General features: G+C 49.4%; 1 long non-coding RNA gene across 1 annotated transcript; it reads left to right on the top strand.

The window, feature by feature from the left end:
- The first annotated feature begins 358 nt into the window (after positions 1–358).
- LOC133276824 (uncharacterized) lies at positions 359–2,610 on the top strand. The gene is made up of 2 exons (XR_009746020.1): positions 359–2,099; positions 2,225–2,610. It is a non-coding gene; the product is annotated as an uncharacterized LOC133276824 (long non-coding RNA).
- Positions 2,611–9,771: the final 7,161 nt, after the last annotated feature.

Genomic DNA, 9,771 nt, shown 5'->3' with positions numbered 1-9,771 from the left:
GCAGTGTAAAATAATTATAGTCTTCATTAAACACACAGTCATTAAAGGCTGCGGTCAGTTTCCTAATTATGTTAAAAAGCAAACCCCAGCTAAATAGAAGTATCTTAATAGAATAAACTCACAATAAATTCACAGGCACTTGATCAACAACTTCCACAAATACCTGAGGGTCTAACGACAACATTGGGACTAACTATTTTTAATTATGTGAGGTTTATATAATGTACCCTTCATTTTTTGTTTAACTTTCCTATAGTGACCTGTCCCATAACCTTGTAATCCACTGTGGGATATTTCTTTCTGGCCTCTTCCCTTTTGTTATGCCCCCACAGGTTTCCAGCTTAGATGCCTTTTCCTTTTTTTTTTTTTTCTTCCTTCGTAAATGCGTCTTTAAAAATTATTTGACCTGTTTGACTTAGAGACGTGCGCGGCCATCTGTGGATCGGGTTAGGCTTCGAGCTCCTACGTGATTTCATGATCTTCCCAAAGCAACACCTGAAAATTGAAAATAATAGTTCTTCCATGTTGGGGGAAAATGCTGCATTAGCTGCGTTTGCAAAAGTCGATGACTCCTACATATTGGTGTGTGCCTGTAAATATACATAAATTCGCGGGTTTATTACCTCTTTGGGAGCATATCCTCGATACTAGAAAATGTCCCGGCACAACCGAGGTCTTGCCACCCTGTCTTGCTAAGGCTGGATGTCGCTGGACATCCTTTGGGAAAACCAAGGAGCAAGCTAAAGGACCTGCAGCACCTTGGCAGAAAGTGTGAGCCGGGGAACGGTGGCTTTGCTTTTCCTGCTTCCCTGGGAGCGAGGGAGGCTCCTGGCAAACGCTGTCTTCCCAGTCGGAGACCGGGGGAACCGGGCTCCAGGCTTTTATCACAGAGCAGCTCTTCCCCGGGAAGAAGCCGGTTGTTTTCCCAGGCGTGAGCTTTGTAGGTACTGCTGAGCAGAAGCTTTGCAGAACTAAGGTAAAACCGGAGTAAGGGCACTGCTGATTCTTCACAGCCCTGAGCAGAGAGAGGGTCAGACTTGCTGAGCTCGGCGGTGCCTGAGAGGATACTCTAAGCACCTCTGCGGGCAGAGACAGCTCTTCTTCAGTGTGAGCCCCTTTTTCCTTCAGTACCCAAGCATGGGAACCTTAGGCTGGTAGAGATGCAGAAATGTTAATCTCTATCATGTCTATGCAAAGCTATTAACGCTATCGACTTAACTTTCTCAGCGAAGACAAATGTACCATATGTCGATGTGTAAACACTTTAGAGTAAAATTAAAACCAGCTCTGTGCAATTGTCACTGTGCTTGATTCTAATACAAACTATCTGATGTTCATGTAGTTCGTCTTTCTAAAGGATCAGACCATCGACTTTGCTAAACCAGAGACTAGCAGTGGATGTTGGGCGGGAGGCAAATTGGGTTTGTAGGTTTGGTGAAGTCGAAGCCGCGGCAAAACCGACCTCGCAGTGTGCGGGGCTGGGAGTTGGTGAACTCTCCGTTACCCTCCAGAGCTTTTCCCTAAAGCCGATGTCATCAGTCTCCTGCGGAAAACGGTAGGAAGAACGGCAGCACGGCAGGCGGGGAGCTGGGCTCCGTGCTCCGGCCCGCAGCCTTCGCTGGGACCCTCGGCGCAGCCGTTTACCGAGGGGATGGGTGTGGGAAGAGGAAAGGAGAGAGGCAGAAAGGTCTCGGGGAAGGCAGCAACCACTTTTAAGTCCGCTGATGAGGAATTGCTGCCGAGTATCCTCCTTTTCCCCCCACGAGCAGTGCAAACACGTATAAAGCTTACCAGCTTTCAGGTGTGTTTTAAAAAGCTGACCCCCCTCCAAGCCTCTTTAAGAAGCTCGGTTCTCCGGGGCGGAACAAACACCACCAAGTGCTCTGCGTGGAAGACAGGAGATAGCAGCGATTATCTGGAGAGCCTTTCTATTTATCGGCCTCTACGCAGCGAGATAGGGAAATACAAATGTTCCCGGACTTGATGAATGGCAGGGCTTGTGTGGAATTACTGCATTTTACAGGCCTCTTTACGGGAGAAGGATACCGAAATCATAATGGAATTAATGAGATTTTACTGGCAAAATTTGTAAACCCCAGGTAACCATTTATAAACTTCCCCTAAAATGTAAGAGAGCCTGCGAGATCACAGTCGGGGAGATCTGACATTATTTTATAGCGCGCATTAAACGCCATTCTCTCTTTTCTTCTCCCACATCATTTAGCATGAACATCTTTTTCCCTCCGGCGAACTTCGGCAGATTTTGACGGGGACGATTATGTCATAGCGGGAAACAACCTGAAAATCCTTCTCTTGGTTATAACGTGCTACTTCAAACATCCGCAGCAGACACAGTAAAGTTTTTCAAATCTTCTAGAAAACTGTACACGGAATAGCACGTTATCGCTGTTTACCCTCGTGCAAACTATCACGACCACCAAAGTGGAAATAGGAATTTCCAAATGCGAGCAACCCCTTTTTATTTTTAAATATATATATATTATCGTTATTATTATTACTATTACTTTTCCATGCAGTTTATTTGATAATATTTCTGGGTTTGCTATTGTCTCCGCAGTTTACCCCTGAATCCCAAGGAATACAAAAGCATCGCTGGTAAATACAAAACATATGTTCACACAGGTTATGTGGCAGCTTTAGCACTCGCCGCCCCATTCACATGCATCTCCACGAAGGCACAAAGCCCCTGGAAACCCCAGCCCAGGCGCTGCTCGGCCGCGAGGTGGTCCGGGAGAGCAGAGGTTTTGCTGCGGAAACAACAAGCCCCGACAAACACCACGGAGGCCGGGGAAGGGGTCCCCGGGCTGAGCCGTGCTCCGGCCCTGCCTCAGGAGCCCCGCGCTTCGCCACCAGCACCGGCTTCTCGGCGGCGCTGCTTGTTTGCTAGTTTATTTTTTTTTTCCCCGAGAAAGAGGAATGACAGGATGAAATATAAACCAAAGATGTGATGTACCCGAGTGGTCGCTGAAGGAGGGGGTTTAGCCAGGACCTGTTTCCCAGCTAAACTCTCTGCTGCTCTTTGGGGAAAACCAAATGCAGGCTGATGGAAACATCCTGTTTTGAGGGAAATGGACTGTACAGCCCTATCTCGCTGCTCCGACACTACTAATCAGCCTGGAAAAGCGCTACCAGCCCAAGTCCCGGGGAAGCGGCAACCGTGCATCTGACACGTTTGCAATTCAATCCTGAAAGGCGGGTAGGAAAATCGCTGCGCTCCGAGGTGCAGTGCCGGGGCTGCAGCGGCCCCTCCGCTCCCGTCCCCGCCTGGAGAGCCGCTGCGTTCCCCGCCTGCCGAAGGGGCGAGCCGCGGAGGGGAAGCCGACAGATGTGGGCTGTGCAGAAATCCGTGAAACAAGTGCTTTAAACCCTGGGGGATTTCTCCTAATAGCGAAATCAGAGAGGGAAAGATTTCAGGAAAGAGAATAGCCCAATATAAGTTTCTAGAGTGGAATTTACATTTCATCGCGATTTGTATTTTATAATATGCAGGCACGTGCGCTCGGAAGGCGTTTCGGTGAAACGGCGTTTACGTTCCAGCGGCGGGGGAGACCCCGCGTCCCCAGGTCCTCTGACCAACGGGAGCAGCAGCGTGCCCCCCCCCCAGCGCCCACCTCGGGGGCCGGGATGTGGAGTTTGGCGAAGTTCACTGCAGCACCCCAAATCCCCGAAGCTCTCTCCGGGAAGGGGCTGGAGGTGCTGGCTCCTGTTTATTTGTCTAAGGGAGACGGAGGAGAGCGAGGCGGAGTGCCGTGCTGGAGCGCGGCGCTGCCGAGACGCCCCCCGCCCCCCTCGCCCGGCAAACGTGCTCCTCGGCAGGGCAGAGCACCCCGGGCCACCGAGGCCGTTAACAAAAGGGGGGAGCGGCCCCTGCACGTGTGCTGGGCCACGACAGGCCCGGCCCTGCGCCGGGAGAGTCGGCCGGGCCCGCTCCGCGCCAATGCTTCCCGGGCGGCCAGGCCGGGAGAACGGGATCACCGCCGTGCCGGGGACCCAGCGCTTCCTCGCTGCCTGGGGGGCGTCCATGTTAGCGCGGCCCGCCCCCTCCGCGCACCCGGCGCCACCGCCCAGAGGTCACCGTGCTGGTGCCGGGTTCTCGCTACGGGCCACATTAGCGGAGCGGCCATTTACTGCCCCTGGATTGCAGCAGAGACCGGGTTAGCCCATAAAGCCATTCACACTCAACAATGGGGATTTTCTCAACAATTAACAAGAAACAACATAATAAAGCCATTTACAAAGCCCTCGCTATTTACTATAAATTAGCCACTCTTTAAGAGACCAGTGCGTAATTTCACACGCTTTACAGCCCTGACTGCATTTTAGACGCAAGAGCAAACAGCCCTGTTGCACTTTCTGAGCTGACCTCGCTCACTGTCCCTTCCCCGGACCGGCTCCGCGGGGGCAGTGGGCGCACGGCCTCCGCCGAGACCCCAAGGCCTTCACCCCGGCCCCGAGGCCTCCCCCGTCGCCGGGCTCGGCCGGTGGCTCCTTGGGCTGCCTCCCCCCCGGAGCCTGGCGCTGCCAGCGCCGGCCTCTTGCCCGGCAGCTGCCCCGGGGGGCCTGCGGAAGTACCGCGGGCTTTCCCCCACTGTGGGTTCTCGCCGGCCGCGATTCCCCCACGCACGGAGAGATCAGGTCGGGAGCCTGCGGGCCCTGGGCCGCGCCACAGGAGAGCCTGGAAGATGGACGCCCCAGCTGAGGGGCCGGAGGTGGGAGACGGGTGGGAGCCGCGGCCCCTCCGAGAGACCGCTTTGAAGTGCGGGAGCCCCCGGGGGTCCCGCAGGCTGCCACGCCACCCCCGCCGTGCCGCGGGGAGCCGCTGCGGGACCGGGGAAGCCGGGCCAGGGTGCCAGGGGGCGGCTGTGTGGCGCTGGGCAAGATGGCGGCCCGAGGCGCGCTGTCCCCCGGGCCCGCCGTGCAGGGGCCGCCCCACCGCCGAGCAGGCCCGCCGTTCGAGGACCGCGCTCCTCCCGTGTCCCGGCTTCGCTCCCTTCATGTTTTTTAGCCTCTCTTTCCTCATTTTTCTCCCCGCTGATGCACCGGCGGTGGCCGGCGAGGCAGCGAAGCGGCGGCCAGCGGAGACAGCGCGCAGCGCGGAGCAGGGCCGGCGGCGGGGCTCCTGCCGACCTCTCCCCTGTTTACAAACACAGCTGTTGCCGTATATTTGCAATGCTAAGGATAAAGCCACCAGCGGCGAGGAGCAAACGAGGGATGGTGCGGGAGAGGGGTCCTCGGCATCTGGAAAGGACAGGGCGCCTTGTTTTTGAAACTGTCAATTCTCTCAACCCCTATTGTGAGCGCTTCATGCAAAACATCTCGGGCCTTTTAAAGCGGGGGCTTGTGAGGCCGCCTCGGCGTGAAAGGGAGAGGGGGAGAGAGAGGGGCTTAGGGCACGGCAAATAATTATATCAGCGCAGTGAAGAAATGCAACGTGGATGGGCCTAAAGCCGGGTAGCCGTCTTTCCCCAAGGGCTCCAGGGCAGGCCGCGGCCCAGCACCCACCCCGCGGCGGCGGGAGCCCCGCGATTGCCGGGCTGAATACTGGGGGAATGGGGAGTGCCTGCACGCATGACTTTGGCTAGCTAGATCCCAAAGCCTCCCTCCTTGTTTTGCTAGCGAGGGCTTTTCGCTTTCAGGAGCTCGCCTTCCTTTTGTACTTCCAAGCTGACCAAATAGATCTCAGGATGAGCCATTGCATACACTTTCCAGCAATCCTCTTAACCATAAAAAAACACAATTAACGAGGTTACCCATGTTTCATGTTCTCTGACATGCTGCATATGTAGAATATTTTCCTGCAGATCACCGCCGTGTGTGGAAAATACCACTTTTTGTGGCCCTTTCTGCCTCAACCCCTCGCACGTGTGAATGGTGACAAACGCAAACATGATCACATTGCTCTCATTTCTGCAGAAACTTTAATTTATTGGCAACTAAATCTGTTAGAGGAAAAAGGATCAGAGACCACGTAAAAAAAAAAAGTCACCGTGTGAACTGATTGAACAGCAAACTTCATACAACAGTTACCACTATTTCGCATTATTACTAGTAGTGGTGTTTAAAATAAACAACCAGTAAAGATATTATCCCACTGTAGTCAAGTAAGTGTAGGTTATAGAACAATCACTTCTTAAAGTAAATTGTTGTAAACGGCGAGTTACATCTTTTAAGGCAGTATAGCTCGTGGCTGAAGGCATTACACGTGTTCTTTTTAATGCTCTAGAGAATTAGACATAGTCCAAAATTTTCTTTTGTCTTCCATCTGGCAGCAGATATCTTCCCAATAAACTTACTGGTGAATTCTACGTATGGCAGATACCTATGGAGCGTAGTCTGTAAAATATGGGTGCTTCCCTCCATTGCTTTTTCCTCTGGAAAATTCTGTTCACTTTTGTGTACACCAGGAATTGGAAAATGGTGGTGATCCAGTACTAATACATTTTAAGGTTTACCTCGTGTAAACATTGCAACAAACTGGTAAGCTGGCTCACTTGAAAAACTTTTGGTTTTCCTCATTATTAGAACTTACCTTTATGGGGGAAAATGGGTCATTTTTATGTAGCTCAATGATATGACTTTATGTTATGGAGGCTGAAATTGTAATGAACTCTCCTCACAGTAATAATTACAACACCATCAGAAACATTTACCAAACTACCAGAATTATCGACATAATATTGGAAGGAATACCACACACACACACACACACACACACACACGCCTTTTTTCTCTTCTGCCAGTGAGTTATTGTACCTGGCTAATTTCTCCAGTGGTAGTAAAAACACGAGTGTCCTTGTTAGTGGCTTGCACTAAACTGAGGTGTACACGTGTGAAGATTATTTGGCTCTTTAACTCTGTGCCTTCTACTGTTGCCTGCCCGTGCTGAGGAGAGCCCAGGGAGCTGCCTGGTGGGTGCTGGACCTGGGCCTGCAGGACCCAGGCCGTAGCAGGGCCAGGCGCGCCATATTTCACATCCTCAATTCTGCAGAGCCTATTTGGTATAAATTTATGCTTATTCCTCCCCCTTCTCTCCCCCACACCCCCCCACACCCCCCCCCCCGGATTACTTCGGGAACCTGAAAAGGCACCTCTGTAATTTACAGTTCCTGGCCAAATCAGCATATCTCTAATTGGAAGTAAACAGGGTCAGGGGACAGAGTTACTTTGAAAGCGATATGTTGTTTAATTGACAAGGAGAAATTTTAGGTTTCAAGTTTGCATATTGGACCTTTGTAGCTTTTGGGCTTGCCTTTTTTTTTTTTCCTTTTTTTTTTTTTTTTACCTTTTTTGTTTGTTTGTTTGTTTGTTTGTTTTTTTCTTTCTTTCTGTTTTGGTGAAGGGAAGACCTTTGTCGAGCAGACACGGCTTTCTAACTGAGCGGGGACCTTTCCTGAGCAGTACGTCTTGTACATATTTACAGTTGTGGGGAAATAAGGCTGTAATCTGTGCAGCTCTAAACACACGAATGTAAACATTGATCTCAGAACAACTCCAGTAAGCAGATTTTTCATGACCGTCGTGATTTCAGCAGAGCGCTTAAGTATGCAGTGCACCTTTTGCAATTGGCAGTTGGAAGTGATGTGTGTGCGCGCGTGTGGGGATGTGTGCATGCAGGGGGGAAGGGTAACTCCACTGAAAGGCAATTGTTTACTCTTTCTAAATATATTTGGCTGCAGGTATTCTTAGACTAGGCCTTTTACAATGGGAGGAAAACTCCGGTGTGGCTATAGTAAACAGAGCTGAAATCAGTTAGTGACTGCCTGGAATATTTAGAGACATGAAGGGTTGGGAAAGGGCATCACAAAAGGCAGGAATTAAAAAATTGAAACCCGGGCAGCGGATTGCCAGCAGAAATGTTGACTTTGAGTCACACAGTAAACATTACATTGTTGCTTTGTTTTCCTTTTTTTGATTTACGATAAATTATTCTCCCGGGATTGATCGATGAGTGGAATCCTTAAAATTTAATTTGGGAATGATCTAGTATAAATAAAATGCTAATCCAAAGAAAGAAACCAGCAATTATTCATCCTAAACTCTGCTGATTCAGCAACTCAATTATAACTGCCTTTCTCAAGCTGCAAACTTTTCAGGCTCTTTTCCGAGTTGGTGTACCCAGACTCCCCCCTCCAGAGACCTTCCCCCGTGTTCAGCTCGGCCTCCACCTCGGCCTCCAGCTTGCTCTCTCTCCCTCTCTCTCTTTTTAAATTCCCCTTCCCTTTCTTTTCGTGGCGTTGGAAGGGGAGGTTGCGGAGGGGGGGGGGGGGGGAGGGGGGGGAAGGGAGGGAAACAGTTAACCTCTTGAAGCGTATTTCCTCCAAATAAAAACAGAGAACTTACAAGCAGAGAGGAAACCACGGATAACTCTGCAATAATTCAAAGTGTATGGAATCAGGGTTATTTTTTTTTAAACAGTGTTTTTAATTGAAAATAAAGCTAAAGCATGCTTTTCAACAGTGCAAATTTCCATAATTTTGATTTACTGCTTCCATCATCACAATATATTATACCAGCATGTCTTACCGAGGGCCAGACTCTAGAAGTCAGCCTGTTCGACTATTTCGATATTAAGTGCAAATATAGAGAATTGCCTCTGATTGTCACGTGCAGTAGAAACGTTTCTGCTCCACTGGGAGGATGGCATGGCAAAAAAACCACCCCACGACCACAAATTTCAAGAGATGAGGGTAGAACCGGGAAGTGTAACACGGTTGAAACGCCTGAGTTTTGGTGCCAAAAAAGCTATGAGTAACATGGTCTTCTCATTTTGGGTATTCTCTCCACTCACAGCCTCTCATTTCACTTTCTGTGTTTTATTTACTGCTTCGCTATTTCCTCCAGCCGGCGTGAGGGGCTGGACCATAAATTGTACTGCGAGCAGGGCAAATATTTTAGTTGCTTTGCAAGTTTGTAAGGAGCATGTTCAGACCACAACCTAAGCATGACATTAGTGGGTAACAGTAACCTTATTTAAGACCTCTGGGTGAAACAAAAAGGCTTCCCAATAGCAAAGAGTGGCTGTACAAGTAAAAAGACACCCTTTTACCCAAAATAGAATTCCACATTTATTTACTGGTTTCAGAGGAGGCAGCTTTTCCCAGCGCTGGGCTCGCAGGCAGACCCCAGCCTTTCCCAACGAGAGAAAAAAGAGTAAGTGCAACTGCTCTTGGAAAAAGACACCCCTGCACCCGAAAACAAAGCTCCCAAAAAGTAGGCTGCTGCCACATTGAATTATCGTGAACCCTTACTGTGCAACCGTAGAACTTAACAAACTTTAACTGAATTAACAGTTAGACTTCCATTTTCGAAATCTAGTGCATAAATTTAATGGCTCATTCTAATATTTATTATTCAACCTTTTGACATTTATTTGCAGCAGTTGAATTGAGGTACTGGTGCATTATTAGCATTTAAACAGTAAAGTGTTCCAGCTCTACCATAATAACTGAGTTTAACTTGAGTCTTTAGCCTGAAGTACTCTGTGGAATGTAACAAAAAAAAAAAAAAAAGGCAAGAGAACAAAAAAAAAAAACAACAACCCAAAACAAACAAAAAACGGCTGTTGTAATGGTAAGGAAAACAGTAATCCAGTTTCTGTCTTCACAATGTGATAAAAACAGGATTCCAAAAGTGGGGATAGTATTAATGGCCTTGTACAAACCATCCTGCGGAGTTGGGGGGGGAAAAAAAAGGAAAAAAGGAAAAAAGGAAAAACAAAAATGTAAGAAAGTTAAAGGTGGTTCGAGAAAA

This window comes from Pezoporus flaviventris, unplaced genomic scaffold (assembly GCF_033815535.1).
Source record: "Pezoporus flaviventris isolate CSIRO_AGI_PZ_B2104156 unplaced genomic scaffold, CSIRO_AGI_Pfla_v1 ptg000047l, whole genome shotgun sequence".
NCBI lineage: Eukaryota > Metazoa > Chordata > Aves > Psittaciformes > Psittacidae > Pezoporus > Pezoporus flaviventris.
The sequence above is the reverse complement of the archived record's forward strand: the minus strand, read 5'-3'. Positions and strand labels throughout refer to the sequence as shown.